The sequence below is a fragment of the Coffea arabica genome, chromosome 7e (assembly GCF_036785885.1).
Source record: "Coffea arabica cultivar ET-39 chromosome 7e, Coffea Arabica ET-39 HiFi, whole genome shotgun sequence".
Taxonomy (NCBI): domain Eukaryota; kingdom Viridiplantae; phylum Streptophyta; class Magnoliopsida; order Gentianales; family Rubiaceae; genus Coffea; species Coffea arabica.
This window is the reverse complement of record NC_092323.1, coordinates 19,920,052-19,944,796: the sequence shown is the minus strand read 5'-3', so window position 1 is coordinate 19,944,796 and position 24,745 is coordinate 19,920,052. Positions and strand designations below refer to the sequence as shown.

The 24,745-nt window shown below is 34.2% G+C and overlaps 1 pseudogene; it reads right to left on the bottom strand.

Annotated features, from left to right (window-relative positions):
* Positions 1-5,178: 5,178 nt before the first annotated feature.
* Positions 5,179-7,408, bottom strand: LOC113701325 (large ribosomal subunit protein uL4z-like; annotated as a pseudogene).
* Positions 7,409-24,745: the final 17,337 nt, after the last annotated feature.

Below are 24,745 nucleotides of genomic sequence, written 5' to 3'. Positions count from 1 at the left end.
GAAAATACTTAATCCAACTAGAAACCCACATCCTTGAGTTTCTCATCCCTAATATCTCTAGAAAATTTTGCAATCTAGAGGACTATATATGACATTCAATACAATAACCAGGATGTAGTGTCACGTGTCTAATTTTCAGATATAATTTTTCGCACATTTGTAGAACTTTTGTACCGTACAGTGCCTTTAGTTATGCCAATTAAAGGGCAACCCACTTCACCCCCTTCCAAGTATTCGCTGAACATCTCTTAGCATCACTAAACACTAATGTTAACTCCTTGATGCTTCACAGCATTAGCTCTTACGTGCATAGAACTCGCTCGTGAAAGAGGCTCTCCCCAAGGTTAAGAACTTGGATCTCCAACACAAAGCCCCTAAGAAGGCTTCATAGCACTTAGCGTGCTCATCCATTGTTAAACTTGTCTTGAAGACACCTTTCCCTTGGTTAGCATACACGATTAACACTTGAAACTACTTGGTCAAACCTCGGTCACATTTCTGTGCCCATCGAACAATCTTTGTGCCTTTGCATTCGTTCATAAGTCCTATCAACAAGGATCGCCTAGAACACTGTCCTTAGTGCTCGACTCGAGTTGGGGCACATTTAGTCCGAGACTTATTTGATAGTCATCACTATATGATCTATGCCACAACATGCATAGCTCTTGGTTAAGGCCTTGAGCATACCATAGCAGCACGAACGTGCACCGTTTATCCAATCTCAGTAATTATACAACATGACTCCTACTGCACACTCTTAGTCAAGGACTCCCATAGTCTAAGGTTTGAATCCATAGGGATATAAAGGTCTCTCGATTTGTAAAAGTTAGATCATAGGGCATAACAGACACACAATATATAACCTCTACCCGACCTAATGCCCAACACAAGCATGTAGGCAAAATGCCGTTTATGATGTTCTCTTTCCTCAACAAAGACTCTAGTACTCCTTTAAGCATACCAAAGCCAGCTCCCAGGATTTTCCCTGCTCACCTAGTACTCCCAGTTGCCTAAGACGTGCAGGGAAAGCTACTAGCTCGCACACTATTTGCTTGCCCTCCTTCACTTTGCCCAACAAGAAAAATATCCAACTAGCAGGAAGAGCACCTCTTTCCCTAGCAGATGCAATGATCATAATTCTCTGCTTCAGACTCCAAATCAAGCTCAATCAGTAGTGTTGAACTTCATATATTTTTGCCAACCGTTTCATTCAATATCAAGACCATTAGACAGTTGAGCTCTGGGCGTGCCTATACATGCACCTACCATGCACAATTGTGTAGTCTTGGTGGCCAGGAGTTGTCATTGTTGTTTCTGATCCAAACAACCTTAAAACCATCTGCATTTTTAACAAGGAACTCTCTCGCATCTCAAGTTAGGATGCTTTCTATGATTGCATGCATCTTTTGCTTGTAGCATGATAAGTTGTATTGCTCTCCACTGGTCCACTTGTTTGCACATCAACGCCCAGGTGCACTAACGATATTCTACTTCCCGCTAGCTATCCTGGTGCCCAGCTAATACCAAATTAACATTTACATGAGTTGGCCATAGATCAATGCCAACCTATAACACATGGTGTTGAGGATCAAACTTTTCTACCAAAATAAGTAGATTTGCAATAACTGAGGGTTGAGTTTAGAGATAATCTATATGCTCAGAAAGGCTTACCCATCGCCGAACTAGGGATAGAGATGAGCCAAATTTCCTCCATAGACATAAATTATACCTTTGATTACTTGATGACAAGTATAATATTTGGCTAAGAACAAAGGACCTTGAGGCCACCCCTTTGCCAGATTAGAGGTATCATGATAGGAAAAAGGTATGAATGGGTAGTCTGAAACTATCCCTAATCCGTTGCTTCTCCTAAACCCTAAACTAGGTTTCCTCGTGAACCAAAAGAAACTTCAAAACTTTTTAGATGCTCCAATTTCTGAAAACCAGAGACATCACTACCATCACTACTGCTCAAGTCGATTTGATACCAATAAAACAATTGAAAAAAGTCCTGAGATATCCCTAAGAACAAAATGGATACTTGTGTTCGTCAATGACTTCTCACCTTGGTGCTCCACAATTTGATGATCGATACCAGTAACTAACTTTGCTTTCTTCGTCATCATTTGGCTTTCCTCCTTCTCCATCTCCATCTTGTTCTTGTAGGAAACAAAAAAACAAAGGAATTAAAAAACACAAACAAAACCTCACAGTGGCAAAATGAAGTTTTATTTCTCAATATTTCACTCTACCCAATTGGTAGGCATTACTAAGTAGCAGTCTAAGAATCGAAACAAATCGCAACATGGAGTGTGTCACGAGGTGTTTACTCTCACTAGCCTAACACACACGTGATGGCACTGGTAAGCCGCACTACCAGTCAGCCTACACAATCTCACTTGCACACAAGTATTCAGAACGTAGAACACTTAAGCAAAATAAAGGAACACACGCACAAGTTACAGCCAACACGGCCAACCTTGTATTTCACAATAACGATTATAAGGAATTTCTACAAACACCTGGCGTGTAGAACGTCTAAGGGTGATTCTCAATATCTGAGACTCTCTACCCTTTAGTCTCTGCCTAGCCGGTTATTTATAGGCACATTTACGGTTGACAAGAGACCCAACCGCTGGTCTTATCTGAACGTCCACAAAGTCAGGAACCTGCTAAGAACAAGGCTGAGTTGGTTGGTAACCGTCAGTAACTCCCAGCAACTGCCAGCAACGGTCAGCAACTGCCCAACGTTCATCTTTGGCACGCACAGGCAACCGCCGCACAATTCCGGGCACCCCGTTTCCCGCCATCGGCAACGTTCCGCGCCCAACTTGCCTCAACACTTAGCAATCTTAGGCACTGTGGTTCCTAGCACTTAGAACCACCCGAAACATCCCACCAAGCCATAGTCATTCCGTGGCCTTGGCCCCTAGCTCTTGGCCTTGACTTGGCTTAGTCACAGTTATCCCTCTATATATATGTCTTAGAGGAAAACTTACAACCGTTAGTAGAGGCACCTCTTTTTCCCCAACTAACTTAGAGGCATCTGATGCCTCTAAAACTTTCCCCAACTCATACATAGGCTAGGAAAACATCATCAAACACTTGTCCACTCGTTTCCAACAAGCTTCACCTTCGGCCTTCCCACCTAGGCCATGGCTAGCCGAAATTGGCTACGGCCGCGCGCGTTCCGTCTGGACCGCGCCCTAAGGGGCTAACAGAGTGCCACTTATCTTCTTCAACTGACATAATCCCTATGGGGACTCAACATCAACAATTTCAAGACAGCAAAACAAGAAAGAATTTGGCAACTATAATGCGCAAAACTAGTTTACTACCCTACACTATAAATTCCGATCTTGAATAATCAATTTTTCTGTGATGTTCTTGTTTGTTTTTTCATTCAGATTATAGGATTTGTATTAGTCATAAAATCTTAAATTTATAATAAATCAAAAAAACTAGACTTTGGTAATTCAGATTCTGTATGGATTAGTTATTTATGAGAATGTTTTTATATTACACTGCAGCATTGTTTATGAAAATCTTATCATCATAGATTTATTTCAAGGTGTTTTTAAAATTTAATATTTTGTTGAGATATTTTTAAAATTTTTCCCAACCCACCACATATCACCACTCGTTGCCCACCATCACCGCCATTCACCACCACCACCACCACCACATCACCTCCCCTCATTCTCTAGACCTCTTTTCCCATTTGGTTGCAGCAGCCGTGACCTTGAGGGGTCTAGGGGACAGGGAAGGAGAGAGGAGGAAGGGGTGGAGGGCCAATGGCAATGACAATGAAGGAAGGAGGGAGTGGTGGTAGGAGGAAGAAGAAAAAGTAGTAGGATTTTTTTTTTAAGTTGTATTGGAAATTGTATAGATTAGGGTGTTTCTTGTGGTGTTTTTGGAGTGTGATATTATAGCATTGTCTATAAAAACCTACCTATAAAAAACACTTCAATCCAAACAATGCCTCAAATTATTCTTTACAATCACCTCCCATAATCAAATTTTACAAAATTTAATGCAAACGAGAGCACGACCTATGGTAAAACATGAACATGCACTTAATTTTTCCTTTGAACATGCACTTAATTTTTTTCAGACGCAGAGCAATTTTGCTTTGTTTCTTTTTTTGAATAAAATTCTATTGCTCTTCAATTTTTTTTCAACAAAATTCTTTTAATTTTCACCTGACCATCTCAATACGTCCTATAAAGCAGAGCAAATTGCCTAGTTTCTTTTTCTTTTTTTTAAATAAAATTCTATTCCAATGAAGCATTTTTCCCTCTTCTTTTTAGTTTGTAAGCGCAAAAGTCGAACTGACCTAGATGACAAGTGACTTTGCACTACTTCTTGCTTGTAAAAGCAAATACCAAAATTATCTAGAAGAACAGGCTAGCCTAATGGACGAACTAACCTACTCATAATCAAGTTGGGCCCAGTAAGAGCCCGTTGAGACATAAATTCCAGGAACAAGCCCCCTAGCGTTTCACCCTTAACCGATAGATGGGATGGACTCATAGGACATATCCACACACACACTCACCTCCTAGCCAACACGGTCACTCAGAGAATATTACCATCTTATTTTACCAAAGGTTGGAAGATTTTGATCCACATTCGTTTCACTACATAAAAAGGGCGTGCTATGTTTGGACAACTCGGGGGCCTCTTTAGCAAATGATACCAAAAAACTACAGCGGTACCTAATGAGAAGCAGAATTATGAAAGTAAGGCCGCATCTAATAAAAAAGATGACAGGCAAGATAATAAGAGAAGTTGAACAACTTCCAGTGTAACCTGCACATGCTCTGAATGTTTAAAATCATGTCACATTTATAATCAAGCACCAGAAAATAGAGTTGATGGCTGAATATCTCAGAACAAGAAGCTATCAACTCCTTAAGTTCAGGTGATCTCCTTTAATGCAAAAAGGTTTCTCGGTACCCTGAGAAAAAACTCCATGCAACTGGTATACAAACAGAAAATTGATTTAATCCTCTTAACTCACTCCAACCTACGCTCTTGCACGTCTTAAATTACCAAGTAGCCGACTTGAAACAAAACAGACTGACTTTTAAAGTGAACCAATTACTGCGAAACACCCAACCACTTTGAGAAGTTCTCGAACTCAGCGTAATCGCTATCAGAGATCATTGTTTTGTACTACGACTTTCCAGCAGCTTTTACAGCAGACGTCTCCTCCTGTCAGAAGTGACAAAGAAGTAAAACGGATGAGGGCTCAATATGCAACATTAGAACTAAATCACACCCAAATTAATCAAGTCAAGAAAGCTGGGGCCACTCATTCTCAAAATAAGTACTAGGCCCCCCTCCAACTATCATGTAAAATCAATCATCCGCAACAGGAAAACAAGAATTATCAACCAGTGACAACACTATACACAATGATTACAAAAAGAAACAAAAAAGTAAGACCCATCTGTTGCTGCAAACCAGATAGGAAATTCCTAATGCTCCATCAGATCAAGTGTTTCAACATCAATTAATAAACCAGAGACCGAACCTGTAAAGTTACTAGGAGTGATCAATCATTACCCAGAACCCATAAAGCCAGTTTAAGCATCCAGAAAAAGCTAGTCAAACAAAACTGCAGTGCCAGACATGTAATGAAACCTTAAGATTATCATTTAGAATGCAACCGAGCATGCTTATTTAGGACAAGCATCTATCAAGAACAACCAAGACTAGACAAGAAAATATCAGAACAAATACCATATGATGTAACACACAACTCTGCACCCGATTTCATATGTATAAAAACAAAAATCAGCAGCTATAATGTAAATGGAAAAACAAGCTCATCCAACAATAGCACAAATACATAAACAATGACCGAAAATCCAACTAAAGTGTGGACTAGACAACCAATAGAAACAAAAGGAAGCACAAAACATACCGGTGCCACCTCATTGTGTTTTGTCTTGAGTTTTTCTGTTTATACTGATGGATTTTGTTAAACAAGAAAAGAAAATTTGTTTGAACAATTATTCTTCAAACTAAATCATTATGTGTCTCGATAATTAATGCTTGTACTGTTATCAATTATCTAAAATAAAATAGGTTGCATGGCAGCAGGAAGTAGCCTTAATTCCTTAATTCTGATAAGTTATGAAGAGATAAGAACAGTTTATAGAGCCAACACGTGCAGATAAATACATCAACTACAGTAGCATCAATATTCCAACAGAATCAAGCATGCATAGAAAGGAGAGGGAATAATATTGATATAAACCATATACCTTCGTCATTGGACTGCTCTTCTTGGCCAACTTCTCCCTCTTAGCCTCAATACACTGTTTCTCAGCCAAGAGAGCCATCCTCCTAGCAGTCTTGGCATAAGGATTGAGCTTGAGCAGACAATTCAAATTCTTTAGCGGGCTCTTCTTCATTGGTGCCCTCTTCACCACCTTCTTGATTGGCCTCACCACAGATTGCACCTCGTCAGAGTTGATAATTCTGGCCAAATCACCATTCACCATCTTAGCCCTGGGCAAAACATACCCTTTCTTCTTCAAGGAAGGCTTATCAAATGACCCGTAAATCTCATCCAATTTCTCAAATGCTGATTTCGTCCAAACAATAAACCTCCCAACGTGACCTCCCGGGGCAAGCTTCAACAAGTTCAAACGGTCCACGTGGGCCACCTCGATTCCAGGAATGTTGCGGAAGGCCTTCACGAGCTTGGCCCCCTCAGTACCGTACACAACCAGAGGACCTTTCCTGGATATGTAGCGGCGGTTACGCATCTTGCCCTTTCCTGGGCGGATGCCCTGGCTGTCCTTAGCCTTCTCAGCATCAGGGTAAGCCCCAATTTTCTTGAGAAGACTGATAGCATTGGAGGTTTTCTCCACGGCCTCAGCAGAATCGGAGATCACACAGGGGATTTGCGGGACAGACTCGATACGGTGACCGCGGGCCATGACAAGGGAAGGCACAGCAGAGGCGGCGATGGCAGAAACCACGGCATACCGTTTCTTGTTGACTGGGACCTTGCAGTGCCAACGGCGCTAGATCTTGGTCGGAGCGAACATGCGGCCGCCGCGGCACATGTTGCCATAGGCACCCTGGCCGGCACGGTGAATGCCGCCGCCAGGAACACGAGGGATACCGGAAACAGCGCGACCAGTACCCCAGGACTCGATGGAGGTCTGGTGACCGGCGGACCTAGAGACGGCGTAAGGTTGGCAGGAGTTCTTGGAAATGTCGCGATGAACGTCTTGGAGGATGTCGGGGCGGATTGGGGCTTTCATGACGTTAGGCAGAGGGAGGGAGTTGGCGTCGGCCTCCATTTCATTCTCAAGAGGGATAACGGTTACTACCGGGAGAGCGGCGGCGGAAGCCATTTCTGGTGCGGGTAACTGAGGGGTTTGGGAATTGGGAGAGTGCGTTTAGGGTTTTAACAAAGCGATATACAACTACGTATATATATCTGCGCTCCAATTAACGATCCAATGTCAAGCCTAATATGCCATCAATTGGGACAGACCTACTATGCCATTAATTGGGCCAGATCTTGATCAAACTATAAATTCATTCTTTTTTTCTAGATTGTTTAATTATTTTAATATATAAAATCCAATTAAAAACTTTGAAATAGGAGGTTATAACTAATTCTGTCACCAATCAAATTTAAAATCTAAAACTTTCCCATTAACTCTCCATGTTAGGCAAATTAATTGAGTGTTTCATAAATCATTTATATTTTTGGAAAAAAAAAAGTTTCATAAATCATTTATAGTTTACTATTTAGACTTTAAGCCCTTTTTACTCCTTAATTAAAGAAAATACATTTGTCAAGTCAAATTCTGTGGGATAATTAATTATTCCCATTTTAAAATCATTCACCCTATTATCCCTTTATCACTTTAGCCCTTTTTACTCCTTCAATTTTTATTTGCCAAGTCAAATTCTCAGGAATAGTGTGATTAGTCCAATTTTTAAGTCATTCACCCAATTATATCTTCATCACTTTCCTTCTAAATGCAATAATCATTTGTTAAGTCTTCTAATAATATATTAGATTACCCTTGCTTTAATGATTCACCCCATAATAACTAAATCAATTTTCTTGTGGGTTTAAACTTGTTTTGTTATCATTTTTTTTTGTATTTAGTCAGCTTCGGGCACTTTAGTAAGTTTTTTTTTTCTAAGTTTTAGATTTTTTTTATGTTGGACTTTGTTTAGTAAGTTTGTTTTTTAAAAAATTTTAAGTTTTTAACATTGAAACTTATACTTTAACATTAAATATGAGTATGTAAATAATAATTATGACATTTTATTTGCACTTAGAATAAATTTAATATTACTATTGTGCAGGCATATAGATGATTTTTCATATAGCACATGTACATCAAAAAGTGCATATAAAAGAAAATTTATGTATGAATTCTAAATCAATGAAGGTAAAATTAGATGGTTGTTTTTGGCAGCATCTTAGCAATATTTCCATGAAAATTTAGTATTTCACCAAACTTACACCCAAATTTTTAAACTTTTCTCGATTACCAATCTAGCTTTTTATTTGATTGAAACCACTTGAAAAATGAAGCAACGAATCCTAAATAATTAAAGGGATGGAAAATATAGGATCGTAGGATTAAGGATGGTAGAACTTGAGGAAGAGCTATCAAATTGAGATGATTCATGTGGGTTTAAGCAAGTTATAATTGGATTAACCTATCTATAACTACTTAAGTTATAATTGGTCTAACCGATATATAACTACTTAGTTAATAATTCAAAATGGACGAGTCATAAATGAATATAGTTTTAGATGGGTTTGGGTTATTCATGCTCATTCACGGTCCATTATTAAATTTTATTTACTTTTTCTCCCATATTTTGTTTAGCAATAAAACACTATGTCATTCTAAATTTGTAATAAAAAATAACAACATATCAAGTTAATAAGTAAATTTTTGCCCAAATAAAGAGAAAAAACATAAAATATTACACAAAGGAACCTAAAATTATGTGTCGCGCCCATTTTTGAAAATAAAAGAGAAATGATGCTAAAATGCATTGTTCATTTTATTTTTAGAAAATAAAGAAAAAGGACCTAAAATGAGACATAGAAAATGAGACATAGAAAATGAGATGGTTTGGACCCAAAATAATTGTCTAAAAAGGATTTTTAGAAAAAGCATAGTCTCCACTTGGTATCAAGTTTAGGTATACCAAGTCACCCAAAATGTTTAAAAATTAAAAGAAGTAAATAAAACCCTTTTAGAAGACTCCGGATCTTCGAAAACTAAATAAAAGAGTTCGTGAGTCACGGTTGAAGAAAGGGAAGACAAAAATTTTGATCTAAGGCATCCTTTCAACCTAGCCAAGGCTAGCAAGATTTAGTCAAAAATTTTTCTAATTTAACCTATAAAATTTATCACATTTGGATGCTTCTATATTGATGCAAATCTAGACCTAAAGGATATCGAGAGGGTCAAAATGTTTCTTCAAAGTTTAATTGGTATCAATCATATTAATTGTGATGTCCAAAAATAATTCTTTGAAGAGGTCATGAAAAATGCAAAAGATGAGACTCAAAAAAGAAAAATATAAATATACATGACCTAGAAGAAAAGAATGCAATATAACGGGTACAGGAAACTAAAATTCGTAACTCAATTTTCCTTCTTATAGAGAGGTAATAGCATGTTAAGGTTTAAAAAGTCATACTCGCCCATTTCCTATATTCGAAGGTGACTCTCCTAACCTAGTCAAGCAAATGGACGAACCTACTTCTAATTTTCTAGAATGAAATGCAATTTTAAATAATATGGTCCAAACATATAGAGGATAAAAGAATAATAGTTGGAAAAATATCATGCAATTTAAAATAACCTAAAAATAGGAAAAGATGCATGAGATGCAATAAATGTCATACAAGGTATGCATCTAGGGCAAAAACAGTTTAAAGGGTTTAGTATTGGACTAACCCATTTTTACTAGTCCTCACTTGCGTTGCACTAGTGAGAAATCGGAGAGAAAACCACAACTAGCATTGGACTAATGCAATGACGTCATGCATTTATTATAAATAGATAAAGCATATAAAACATAATTTATTATAAATAGATAAAGCATATAAAACATAATTAAAGAGAATAAACACATAAAGCATATAGAGCATAAAGAGCACATAGGCATAATATCTATATGCAAAACCCTAAAGAAAGCAAATAAACACATAAACACACAAGCATGCAAGTAAATAAAAACTAACCATTATATTGGGGGTCCTAACTACAATCTAGAAGAGGAATTTTTGGAAATAATAAATCTATCTATTACATTTATCTATCTAAATACATTTTTTTGGAGCAAAAGGGAAAAACCTATCTATTACAATTTGACATTCAAATGCCTCCCAAATAATTATTAAAAATTAAATAAAATAAATGAAAATTTAAAATGAATAACATGAAAAATGAAAGAAAAAGCATTCAAAACATACAATCACACGTAAAAAAATATATATGAGCATATAAAAGAATTTAAAATAATAATAGAAGGTACTTCCTTTGAAATAGTGGTTAAATGATGTAGAATTTGCTCTATTTATACTCCAAAATCAACAAAATAGTCAAAGTACCAATTTAATTAATAATTAAAAGACAATGTAAACATATAGCAAATTCACTCTATTATTTTAAAGAAATATGAATAAACATAAAATCCCTAAAATTTACTAATTAAATGCATTTAAATGAAGTATTATTAACAATTTAAAGAAGATAAATAATTGTAATTGAGAAATAATAAAGATTAGGGACTTAATTGTAAAAATTTAAAAATTTTTAGGGCTCAATTAAATTTTTTAAGAAATAGGGGTCAAACTTGGATAAAAGATAAAGTTTAGGGACCAAAATTTAATTAAATTAAGGACCTAATTGAAAGAAGTTCAAACGTTTTAGGGTCCTGGTGAAATTACTTAAAAACTTAGAGATCTAATTGCAAATTTTTGTGTCAGATTTAACCATATAATAAGCCCTGGGCCGGTTCTATGTTATTTCTCGGGCCATACCTCCTACTGCCCAAGCAAAAATCGGATTTTTATTTAAAAAAAACCAATCAGCCCATTTGTTTTATTAAACCAAATCCAACAAAAAAAACGTTGGGTTTAACCACCAAAGCCCACGTACAAATCCAAACAAAAATAAATTCTTGACCCACTCTTTAGTCCAAAAACAGGTTTCATTAAACATTTATAACAACAAAATGAATCTAATCATTACAAACAAAACAAAAATAGAAAGAAAATTGGCAAGAATTTTCAAGCGGGTATGAAGTTTCTAGTGGGTCGACCTGCCGAAAACTGCAAAATTCCAGCCAAATTGGCCGGAATATCACCGGAATCCCTTTTTTAAAACCCTTAGGACCGACACTTTACATATACATGGGACTCATGGCATTCTGAACTCAAACAAACATCCAATAAGGTCCAAAAATCAAATAATGATAGCAAAAATATGGATCTAAGTTTCTTGAACATAAACTTCCATAAACACCCTCAAATCCCTTGTATAAACATTGAATCAAACAAGGAGAAGTTGAGGAAATACTTGAGGATGCTTTCGGATCAAATTAAAACAAAAAAAAAAAAACGTGACGAGGATAGATTTGTTGAAACTTCAAATGTGCACCAGTGAAGTTGGACCAGCAACTTCGGATGTGAATTAGAAGAGTTTTTGGTCATTTTTTGCGCAAGATTTCTAAACCAAGCTTGCTCTCCCAACTTCGTAGATTGTGTAGAAATTGAAAGCTCCTCAAACGAAGCTTTATTGAAGGAGAAAATTAGGTTGAAAGAGGGCTGCAGAGCCAGCCTTTTCTGCAAAATTTTTCCAGAAAAAAATTCCTCTTTCCTCTATTTTTCCTTCTTTTCCCTCTCTCTTTCTTTCTGCCGTTACCTCTTACTTCCTTACCCTTCCAGAAATGCACTCGTCCCTTTTAAATAAAATTAAAACCCAAAACCCTCATCTCAATGGTGGATATGAAAACCGGTTTTGTTGGCTTATTTTGGGCCATTTGATGGTTTTGTTTCCAGGGGATTCTTGATAATTCTTATCGGAAGGAGGTGGCACTTTGTACTGGTATGCTTGGGAGGAAAGAAAAGGAAGAAAAATTCAACTTTGCAACTCCAAAATTCTGCCAGCTCTTTGTTCGTTTTTTCTGCTATTTCTGGTAAAGAAGGAAGTAGATGTACGTGCGCATGAAATTTTTTTTTCTTTTTCATAATATTCAAAAAATTGTATTTTTCATTTCTGACTCCTTTCTTTTCCTTTCTTCATTTTCCTACAAAACCAATCAAATAAAAAGATTTTACCTAAACATAAAATAAATATAAATAAAAAATGAATTATCAAAATTTTTGGTGTCTACATGGTGATCATGGTAAGTTTCAAATTTTGTCACTCTACAAGAATCTAAAATTAATTTAGGTATTAACACAAACAATCAATTAACACTCAAGAAATTTATTAGACTTTTATGAAAGGAAGGGAGGTAGTATGATAAATTTTTTTTAAAAAAATAAAAGAATGGAAATTAAAGAAGAAGAAAAAGCGCAAAATATGTCTCTGCAAAAATTAGAATATAATTACTAGATTGGTAGTAATTTAGATTTACCCACTAATGGTTGAGTTTGAATCTACGTTTAATTTAATTAAGTCAAAATAAATGATCCAAATCTGTCAATTTAATACCCACTAATTAATGAGTTTAATTGGGTTACTTGTTTGAATCCAATTAAATTACACATGTAAACCCATTTTTTTATGGTCGAGCTAAATAAATACAGTAAAATCTCTATAAATTAATAATCTTGGAACCATACAAATTCTATTAATTTGAAGAGGTATTAATTAATTGATAAATTAATGATTTATTAATTTATCAAGCGTATTAGCAATTCAAAGAAACATTCATTTGATCAACTAAAGTTTTATTTTATTTTATTTTATAAAAATATGAATTATTCTATTAATAAAAGGAGACTAAAAGTCCCTAGAATATAAACCAATTCATATCTACATGATTTGCAAGTGTAATTTAATTCTTACTAATGTACGTAATTGATATCATTTTTTTTATTATTAAGAGGTCAAAAGGACTTAGGAATACTAAATAATTCCACTTCTATTTTATTAAATGCATACAATGGACCAAAGTAATAATATTATATATATATATATATATTTATGTGGCAAGGAAGTCTTCTTATACTAAATAAACAAAAGTCTTCTTACATATTTCATTGTTAAATTATGTCTTCCCATTTAAAAGGTATTCATATATAACTGATGAAATGCATAAAGCATTATATGAATATAATATATGTAATTTTAATGAATTATTAATTTATGATATGAATGTGATGTATGTAAGGTTTTCAAAAAATTATTATCATATTATTTAATCAAAATTATTAATTTAGCTTGTTAGCTCAAGTTGAGACCCAAAATAATTATTATTTAGTAATGGTTATTAATTTAAGTATTAATTTATATAGGTTTTATTGTAGGTTTCTTTATACAGCTATCAAAGACTACAAGGATAGGAAGCCATTTCTAAGTGTAGCAGCTTCGGAGAGATGGGTGCAGCTAAAGGACTCTCTCTGAAAAGATTTAGGGCTTTGCTGAAGCGACAATTTACAAGGGTTTGGAGTTTTATAAAATTTGCAGCTTTAGTCTTTCAAGTTTGAGTAATATCAGCTTCAAAATGTGAGAGTGCACAAGTCCTATTTTATTAAATTCAAATAAAAATATGTAATATTAGCAACATATATGATATTGAAAATTGGGAAAGACCGGACTGTTTTTCAGGTTTTATAGAGACTTACATAATGATATATATATGTATATGTATGTATATGTGTATATATATATATCACTCCCTTAAGGATTTTAGAAACATCTCTTAAGGTTTTATGTAGAATTAAAATTAAGGTTTTTTATAATATTACTTGGTTCCCCTGAGATTTTTAAAATCTGACTTACCTCCCTTGAATTGACTTGTAACATTTTAGCCCATTTGGAGGAAATACAAGAAAGATAAAGCTTTTATTTCAATAGTATTCTTGTATTATCTTATTTGTGAAGTTTACACAAATCTTATTTGGGAAAGATTATGATTTTTCACAAAGCTATTCCAATTTTGATCAAAGCTTCTTCCAGTCATACCAATGTGACACTGATTATGACCACTTGTAAGAGTTATAGTTAGGGTATTATATTCATGTAACCCAAGGTTTGCAAATTTTGGAAGAATCTGCAAATGAGTTAATCAAGGACTAAAATCAGTTGTAGGGAAAAAACAAAAAAAAATGAGAGAAAATATACTAGTTGGTACTTGTATTTTGAAAGATAAAACTGATAAAAGCATTGGAATGCTATCCAGTCATACTTCAGGAAACGATTTATGGATGAAGTAGTGCAGAAAGTTGCTACAGAATAAAGGGAAAATGTTATCAATTAGTTTTGATGAAAAATAAACTTAGATAGTATTAAGCATGCACCTGGGTTTCTCTGTTAGAACAAAAAAAAAAAAAAAAGACACCAAGGTTTTCCTATCGGGACTTCGCTAATCTTGGCATTACTCAGCTCTCTTTAAACATTGTAAAAAAAAAAAAAAAAAACCAAAGACAAGAATCAAATAGGTAAGCCATACAAAGTGATAAATGACAAAAAATTTGAGAAAAGTACCATTCTTTGCAAAAACTTTTGCAGGAATAACAATTATGTTTTGCAGCCACTATTCCATCGAAGCAATGTACAGAGATGGTTCGCCTGTGTATTCTAATACCATGGGATAAGTTTCAATAAAGTTTTTGTTTATATAGTATAAAGTGTTTGCACCTAGAGTTGACTTAGCTGTTGCAACATGGACGTGGTTCTTACCAAACGTATGAAGAGGATGTTCGCTCTTTATATACTTATGTACATGTACATTATAAAAAGACGTTTTGGGTTACTGTTCGCTGGTTTTCATCTGCTCTCTCTAAGGGTATTGTTGTCATTTTAGGTACAAGTTGCTCGTTTTGTTGGGGCTAGTACAAGTGGCTGCTGCTTCTGATCATTTACTCATCGCCTTAACCATTTTTGTAATTTCAGGCTTGTTTGACTTTGGACGCCACTACTGGAAACCTTTATGGTAGGAAGACTGCTACCGTAGGAAATCATGCAGAGTTGGACACGTGCATTTGGTCCAAAAGCACCAAACGGAGCCGTCATGTGGCAGTGGTAATGCGCGTGGAGAAAGATTTATACCAGATTTATCTTTTGTATTACCAAAATAGTATTAGCAAAGGAATGACAAAACATTACAAAACAATTAACAATTAATAAATTTCATATGGGCAAATGAGTATTACCTATTCAAAATACTAGTTTTTTGTGGACATTTTACTCTCAAACATTCAATTTATAATAAATATATGAATGTTTTTAAGTAAAATTCAAAAAGTGTTACAGTAATTTCTTACAAAAAAAAACTAGTAGGTTATTTATTTAACATAAATTAAATATTTTTTAAAAAAGAAATATCTCATAAAGTACCAATTCTTTATGGCTTTTCTCTATTACATGAACCAAGTACCAGGTTTTTATAGGTATTTTATTCTGACTCATTTAATTTATGTTAAATACATAAATATTTGCAAATAAAATTCAAAAGCTGTTTCACAAATATTTTTATGAAAGGAAAACTAGCATGTTTTGTATTTAATATAAATGAAGTATTTGAAAGTAAAAAAAAAATTGTCCATAACATACCAATTCTTTACGAGTTTTTTCCATTATATAAATAAACTACTAGCTATTTATGAGCATTTTACTTTGAATCAATTAATTTATATTAAATACATAAATGTTTATAAGTGAAATTCAAAAAGTGTTACACTAATATTATTACAAAAGGGATACTAGTAGATTTTGTATTTAACATAAATTAAATATGTGAAAGTAAAAAAAGAAATTACCCACTTTTTACTAGCTCTTTACGGGTTTCTTCTATTATATGAATAAAATACTAGCTATTTATAGGCATTTTACTCTGAATCATATAATTTATGTTAAACACATAAATGTTTATAAGTAAAATTTAAAAAGTAGTATACTAATATTTTTGCGAAAGGAAAACTAGTAGATTTTGTATTTACATAAAGTAAATACGTGTATACTATATTAGTATAACTGTATTACTAAATGTATTAGTACAAATGTATTATTATATTTAGTATAACTAATTCATAATTTTTATTAATAAGCATGTATACTTAATACTACAATTCATATTATCAATTAAATTACCTACACCCTTGCACATTATATATTACACATAGCTAATAATATCATTATTCGAAGTTTGTAACTAATCAAATTAAATATTATATATGACAAAAGAAAATTATAAAAATTTTGTGATATAAATATACTATACACAAATATTATATTAATATAGGCCCGCAGAGCATGACACGTTACAATTTTTTTTTTTTTGATAATGTCATAAACCAAATCGCGATCATTTTCTGTAAAGTATCAATTTTTCATAAAAGACCAGTACTTTATGACTTTCCTCCATTATAAGAACAGAGTACCCGTAAACGCATTTATTTATGGGATAAAATAGAAATAAACCCATTTTCCAATAAAACACCAATTCTTTATGGCTTTCTTCCATTATAAGAACAGAGTACCCATAAACCCGTAAACACATTTACTTATGGGATAAAATAAAAATTAACCCATTTTTCAATAAAATACCCCGCTCTTTATGGTTTTCCTCCATTATAAAAACAGAGTGCCCATAAACCCGTAAACACATTTATTTAAGGGATAAAATAAAAGAAAAACCCATTTGCCCAATAAAACACCAGCTGTTTATGGATTTCCTCTATTATAAGAACAAAGTACCCATAAACCCGTTAACACAATTACTTATGGGATAAAATAAAAATTAACCCATATTTCAATAAAATACTAGCTCTTTATAGTTTTCCTCCATTATAAGAACTATGCAACCATAAACCCGTAAACACATTTATTTATGGGATAAAGTAAACAAAACCCACTTTCCAATAAAACACTAGCTCATATTACAATTCATATTATCAATTAAATTACCTACACCCCTGCACATTATATATTACACATAGCTAATAATATCATGATTCCAAGTTTGTAACTAACCAAATTAAATATTATATATGATAAAAGAAAATTATAAAAATTTTGTAATATTAATATAACTATATATTAATATACTATACACAAATATTATTTATAAATGAAAAAACACATGTTATGGACAATTTTTTTTTCTTTCAAATACTTCATTTATATTAAATACAAAACATGCTAGTTTTCCTTTCGTAAAAATATTTGTGTAACGGCTTTTGAATTTTATTTGCAAATATTTATGTATTTAATATAAATTAAATGATTCAGAATAAAATACCTATAAAAACCTGGTACTTGTTTCATATAATAGAGAAAAGCCATAAAGAGTTGGTACTTTATAGGATATTTTTTTTAAAAAAATTAATTTATATTAAATAGATAACCTACTAGTTTTTTTCTGTAAGAAATTACTGTAATACTTTTTGAATTTTACTTAAAAATATTCATATATTTATTATAAATTGAATGTTTGAGAGTAAAATGTCCATAAAAAACTAGTAAAATACCCATTTTGAATAGGTATTGTTGTCCCCAATCCAAAGCCCACTTTCAATTTTTTTTGGATAATTTCATAAAGTTTGCTCGGGGTTACTTTCTGTAAAGTATCACTTTCCCATAAAAGACCAGCTCTTTATGGTTTTTTTTCATTATAAGAACAGAGTACCCATTTTCCCATGAACAATTTATTTATCGAATAAAATAAAAATAAACCCGTTCTCCAATAAAACACTAGCCTTTTATGATTTTCCTCCATTATAAGAACAGAATACCCATTTTTTCACGAACAAATTTATTTATCGGATAAAAAAAATAAACTCGTTGTCCAATAAAATACCAATTATTTATGGTTTTCCTCCATTATAAGAACAGAGTACCCATTTTTCCATAAACAAATTTATTTATCGGATAAAATAACAATAAATCCGTTCTCCAATAAAACACCAGTTCTTTATGACTTTTCTCCATTATAAGAACAGAGTACTCATTTTTTCATGAACAAATTTATTTATCGGATAAAAAAAAATAAATCCGTTGTCCAATAAAACACCAACTTTTTATGACTTTCCTCCATTATAAGAACGGAGTACCCATTTTGCATAAAAAATTTTATTTATATAAGAACAGAGTACCCATTTTTCCATTATAAGAACAGAGTACCCGTTCTTCAATAAAACACCAGCTCTTTATGGTTTTCATCCATTATAAGAACAGAGTACCCATTTTCCCATAAACAAATTTATGTAATCGGATAAAATAACAATAAACCGTTCTCCAATAAAACACCAGTTCTTTATAGTTTTCCTCCATAAATTATCCATTTTCCTATTTTTTTCATAAGCTAATTTATTAGTTGGATAAAATCAGAATAAAATTAAGTTGAATGGCAAATTACCCTTTAGGATACAGTGGAATAGTAGAATCTAACCTATAGCAAGTTTAAATTCTGTTGACCTTGGTTGATCAGTCCTTGGTTTTGATGATTAACAAACCAAAATGTAGATTTGGGCTAATGTTTTTATGTGAGCAATTTGTTAGAACAGATTCTTGTGGCACAAAAGAAGAAGCAAAAACAGGGCACTCATGTGGGACGTCCGAAAGGAAGCTATCGGACGTCCGAAAGGATGAAGAACATCAAGAAGGAAACTCTGTCGGACGCTCGTGAGGAAGCATCGGACGTCCGGAAGGATCGGACGCACATCGATTTCATCGGACGTCCTAAAAATTCCACGAAGATTTGATAACTCTCTGGACAACGTTCGGACGCAGGGTTCGGACGTCTGACAGGTGGTTTGGACGCAGGGTTCGGACGCCCGACAGGTGGTTCGGACGTCCGACAGGCCAACGGCTAGTTTTGACAGCATTTAATATTTGACCGTTGGAGAGCCTTTTGGAGCCATTTCTCACCTTCTATAAACACCCCAAAGCACAAGAAGTAAAAGGACTTTTGCCAACACAAAATACAAGCTTACAAGTGAGATTTTTGAGTAGAAAGATTCTTTGTTGGTTGTATAAGGGGTTGGGAAAGTTGGGTTGTGAGGTTGCTCAAGTGAAGGTTACTCTCTAGGAGAAGTAAAACCTTGGTGAAGGTGAACCTATCACTTGAAGTGGTAAAACCTTGGTGAAGGTTGCCTCATTTGTATAAAATAGTTCTTAATTGGGTGTGTGATCTTTCAAGTGTAGGTTGTTGAGGGTTAACTAGAATAGTTGTAAAACTCCTTGGCTCAACCAAAGTGTGTTTGGGGTGAGGAAGGAGTGAGCCTTCACATGTACATCTTGGTTAGCATCGCCATCTATTGAAGAGGCTATTGGATTGATATTTGGTTTGCATTTCTTATCTTTTCTCTTTAATTAAGTTTTCTTTATTGTGCTTAAATTTGATATATCTTTGTGCATCATTGTGAAATTGTTTGTACTCTTTGGGTTGCACCGGGCACTTACAAACTCCGTTTCCACTACAAACATATGCAAGAAATTGTTTTTGCAAACTCAAGCCACTTAATTTATAAAATCTCATAAAATCTCAAGGAACCTTTAGAACTGTTATAAAAAGTAACTTATTCATTCTAAATTTTTGTTTGGGATAATTTCATAATCCTCCCTAGAGGTTTCTAACAATTTTACTTGGCACTCACAAATATTGAAAAATCTCAACTTATCTCTCTTTTTTTTTTGGGGGTCTGGAACTCACTTGCCCCCCTTACTTTAAACTTTCAAAACAAAACAACACAAATGTAACTTTGTTGGATGCATAACCACTAGTCTCCTTTTCATAATTGTAGGGCACCGATGGATTACTAATTTATTTATTGGATAAAATCAGAGTAAATGGCAAATAAGTGGGTTTAATATGTTATACCCGTTTATTCATAAATTACTATCCATTTATGGGTATGCTGCATAAAGTGCCCATTTTCCCATTTTTCCAAAAAGTATAAAAAATTGTATTTGATACTAACATCACCGTCCATAAAGTAGGAAGCACATTTTATGGAGTGATGCTCTCGAAACCGCGTATGAATTTAGTTACTGTTGTACTAATATGTCGAAAAGTGAGCATGACAATCTAATGTGGCGTTTTTGAACAGAGTTTGGGAATGAATAATTGGAATAATTATGATAGTGATGTATATATTAATTAAAATATTTAAGGACTAATTATATTTTTATTACGATATTACTATAGTTATATAATATATTTATAATCGTTATAATATTTTTTTAATAACAAATATAGTTATATTTGTATTTATAATTATTATATACACATGCATAATATATTGTATAAATATAAAGTATAATCATTTAATTAATAGAGGACCGTATAATAATGAAACGCATGTGTTATAAATTGATTAAATTTATATAGTACCATATTTATATTATTTATAAATGCATATTAGATGTTCATGTTATTATAATATATATGTTTATGTACTAATACTTCAGTTGTACTTCGTTTGTACTTCAGTTGTATATAAATGTGTTTCCATTCTTCAGTTGTACTTCGTTTGCTCCTCCTCCACGCGCGTTAGCATTGCAATATAACGGGTCCGTTTGGTCCTCATTCTTCAAAGACACGTGTCGACCTCTACATGGCTTCCTACGGTAGGAACGGTCAAAGGGCTTCCTACCATAAAGGTATCCCGCCACTACTTCTTGCATCTTACTGATAATAATGACGCGACAGTGTGTATTTGACATATGAAAGAAGTTTCATGCAAGTTCCTCTATATATTGCTCTTCACTTCAAGTTCCTCTCTACTTCAAGTGCACACCTCTGCTTCAGATCATTATACTTTCAAGTGCATCATTGTGCCTCTACAGCTTGTACTCCGTCCTTGTGCTTCAAGGCATTGTACTTTCGAGCGCATGGACCTGCTTCTGTAGCTTGTACTTCTTTTTTTTTTCGATTGTCATCTCTACTCCTACTCCTATTCCTACTCTATCTACGGGGGAGGCTCAACTAAGCCTATGAGAACCGATGGGGACAGAATCACCACCGGACCAGACGGGTACACTATGCACCCGTCAGGATTTGAAGCAGAGCCACAAGTTCATTGTTGCTTTTCTTTATGATTCACTGCTATCAGCTGTTGAGCCCATTTTATTATGGTCATCACGTGCTATTTCCATTCTCCACATTAATTATTGTCAGATCCTTTTTATCATAATGTCCTTCCAGATGCTTTTCTTATGGTATATGCTTGATTTAGGAAAGGATAATTTTGACTTTCAGATATTTCCTAACAGCTATCGATACATGCATGGTTATTCCATCTTTTCAATTTTGTCTTCCCAAAGCCAAGAAATTAGATCTGGCTTTGTTTGGATATCAAATTATTTCAAATAATATTTCGATTGTATCATAAACACATTTTTAATCCATTTTTTTATATTTTTAATCATTTTTTTATCTCAAATACATTACATCACAAAAAGTGCTACGGTAATTATTTCAAATAATACTTTATCCAAACAAACCGATTAATTTTTTGTTACTTATCCTAGCCCCTTTTCCCTCTGCTTTCTTCCCAAGATTAGCAGATCCATTTTTCCCATCTTCTCACCGTAGAGGTAAGCTTTCATTTCTTTCTCTCTTGGTCGAGTATAACAAATATCTTGTTTACCGCTATCTTTAATGCTTATCAGGTCGTTTTTCCTTCTGGTTTTTGGAGGTTTTGGTAAAATTGATATGTCAATTATTTCCTTCACTAAGAGGTAAGCTTTATTTCCTTTGTTGATGTTTATGATATCTTTTTCTTTTGAATTTTACGTGTATTCTTACTTTTTTCCTCTCAATATTCTTAGTTTCAATTCATTTTTTAATAAAAAAGAAAAAAAAAACTCCAATTAGTTTTGGCTTCTTTTGTGATTTTAAAATTTTCAGCTGTGGATGTAATTAACTTGGTTATGTTCAACTATGAGAGGTATGTGCTTTTTACCTGATTTTCTTTGCTTTGTTCCATCTCTGTAGTTTAAATTATGGTTTTCCTTGCAATTCCTTTTACAATCTTTCATGTCTTCAATGCTAATTATAGTTAGTTGTTAGTTTTCATGGTTTTTTTGCTGTATGTTTTATACCTTTTGTAATTTTTTTTGTGTTTTACTTTGGTTTTTCATGCATATTATTTGTTGTACCTGCAGGTGTTCAATAAATTTTAAAGGTAACCTTTTTAGTAGTTTATTTAAATGCCTTTTGATTGTTTAGAGAATCTGGATATTATACTTCAGTTTTTCCTAATCATTTGGAGCTTCTACAGGAAATTTATAGTTGATCGTTGATAAGAAGATAAGATGGTGTCACTAAATCGAAACAAATCTAAATTTCTGCAATATTCAAGTATCTTTAAATTTCGTTTGGGCTATTGGTTGTAGTTTGCAATCATACTGCCAGAAAAAATATTGCAATTTATTAATCTTTCTTATTTGTAGAGACATTGATTAAACAACCTGAAACTTACTTACATCCACTAAATGTCTTTCGATATTTGTTTTTCAGGAATTCCACGTACTATAAATCTTTATTGCCACAGTGATTTCTTTCATGTCTAAACCTATCAAAGGTATTAGTCATGATTTCTACACATTGTCTTGTAACTTTTGCAACTCTTTCCTCATTGAAGAGATGGCAATTTGACAAGCTATGTGTTGCACTGAAAGTTTCAAATTAGCTTATATACCATTTATTTGATTAGTCATTTCGTGTGACTTATAATTTGATTTGGTAGTGGCAATTGAAATGCTTTAGTTTCTCCACTAACTTCGAGTCGTTGTCTCTTGGTTGGTTAACATTTAATTTGTTTCTTCTATATTGTGCTTCGATGGAGAAACTCATTCATATGAAAACGTATTTGACGTTTATGCAAGTGAATGAGATCACAAGAGCTCTCCGTGGGACAGCAATTACAAGCACATTGTTCATTTAGCCTAGTTTTATGATTTTTTACATTCAAATTCATGCATGTAATCAGGTAAAATGTACGTTAACAATCATTCTTCCCTTTCTTTATTTTTTTATTTATTGGATAAAAGTTGGCTTGCATCGTTTGTTGTCTTATTTCTTCTTTTGGCTTATTAATGCCAAGACTCTGGTGATTTAGATTCAAATTAAGTTTCAATTTTCAAATCTAAGTTTATTGCCCCCTTTTTTCTTCTTATGAACTGCATTTTTTAAGCAACAAAATTTCTTTTTTATCGATACTCAATGACGCTTCACGATGAAGGAATCCCTCCTATTTTTAACAATGACACTATAAGAGTAGAGCTGTTGAACGAGCCGAGTCGAACTCGAGCATAGGACAATCGAGCTCGACCCGAACCTCTAATCGAGCTAGCTCGAACTCGCTCGATTAGTAATTCGAGCTCTACAAAGCGCTCGAACTCGACTCGATGTGCTGGTAGAAAACTCGAGTTCGAGCTCAAGATCGAGTTTTGAAATCGAGCCGCCGAGCTCAAGCTCAAACTCGAGCTCGCGAAAAACTCGAACCGAGCTTTTCGAGCTCGAAGCTCGAGCTCGTTTACGGGAGAGCCCATATCACAAGAAGATACACTTTCTCTGATTTATCTGAAGCCAGAATGACAATACAAGCCATGCCAAATGACAATACAAGGCAGAGTCTAAAGTTAAAACTACAGCAAAAACCATCTAATGGAGAAACAAAATGTCCAAAGCGGGATTACAATGTCCAAACCACATCAAATGCAATTAGGGATTACAATGAGACAGAGAGCGGATGGGATTATTTTGTACACCAGTTTGTTACATAAACAAGCATTAAATGGAAAAGAAAGGGGGAGACAATTAATAATTGGCTTGAAAGAGCAGTAAAAGACGTGAATAAGCAAGCATATGGATTATGGAAAGAAACGCTGATATTGGAATTAGATAAAGGGATGAGGATTGGCTAGTGTGCGTCTTAGTGTCCGTTGGCTCTTCCTGCTGGTGCACCGCACGGCAATTGAATTACTACATATTCAAAGGGGATTTTCATTTCGGTTGCTTCTTCCGCAGGGACAGTGCTCCGTGTTTAACTTACTGTGTAGATGAGAGGTAAGAGTGGTCAGTTAGCACTTAGCAGGAAGGTTTTCAACGGAGCAAAAAAAAATATGCAGCGCCTGTGGATCACGGGAACGGGAAAGAGATGACAGAAAGGGGAAATAAAAAATTAGGGATGGCGCTTGGCGGTGAGAATGAAGTCTGCGGGGTGCGGCGTGAGAATGAAGGTTGCGGGGTGCGGCGGCGTGAGAATGGCGGCTGCGGCTGTGGAACGGGAAAATAGATGACAGAAAGGGGAAATCAAAAATTAGGGATGGCGCCTGGCGGTGAGAATGGAGGCTGAGAGATGCGGCGTGAGAATGGAGGCTGCGGGGTGACCAAAGGCGGAAAGCATGAATTAGGGCTACAGACGGACGGGAGATGCCTTTGACTAGAGTACCACATACACATTGAAATAACAAAAATGCCCTTATTTTTCAAGCCTATCGAGCTTACACGAGCCGAGCCCTGCTCGGCTTGTATATTAAACGAGTAC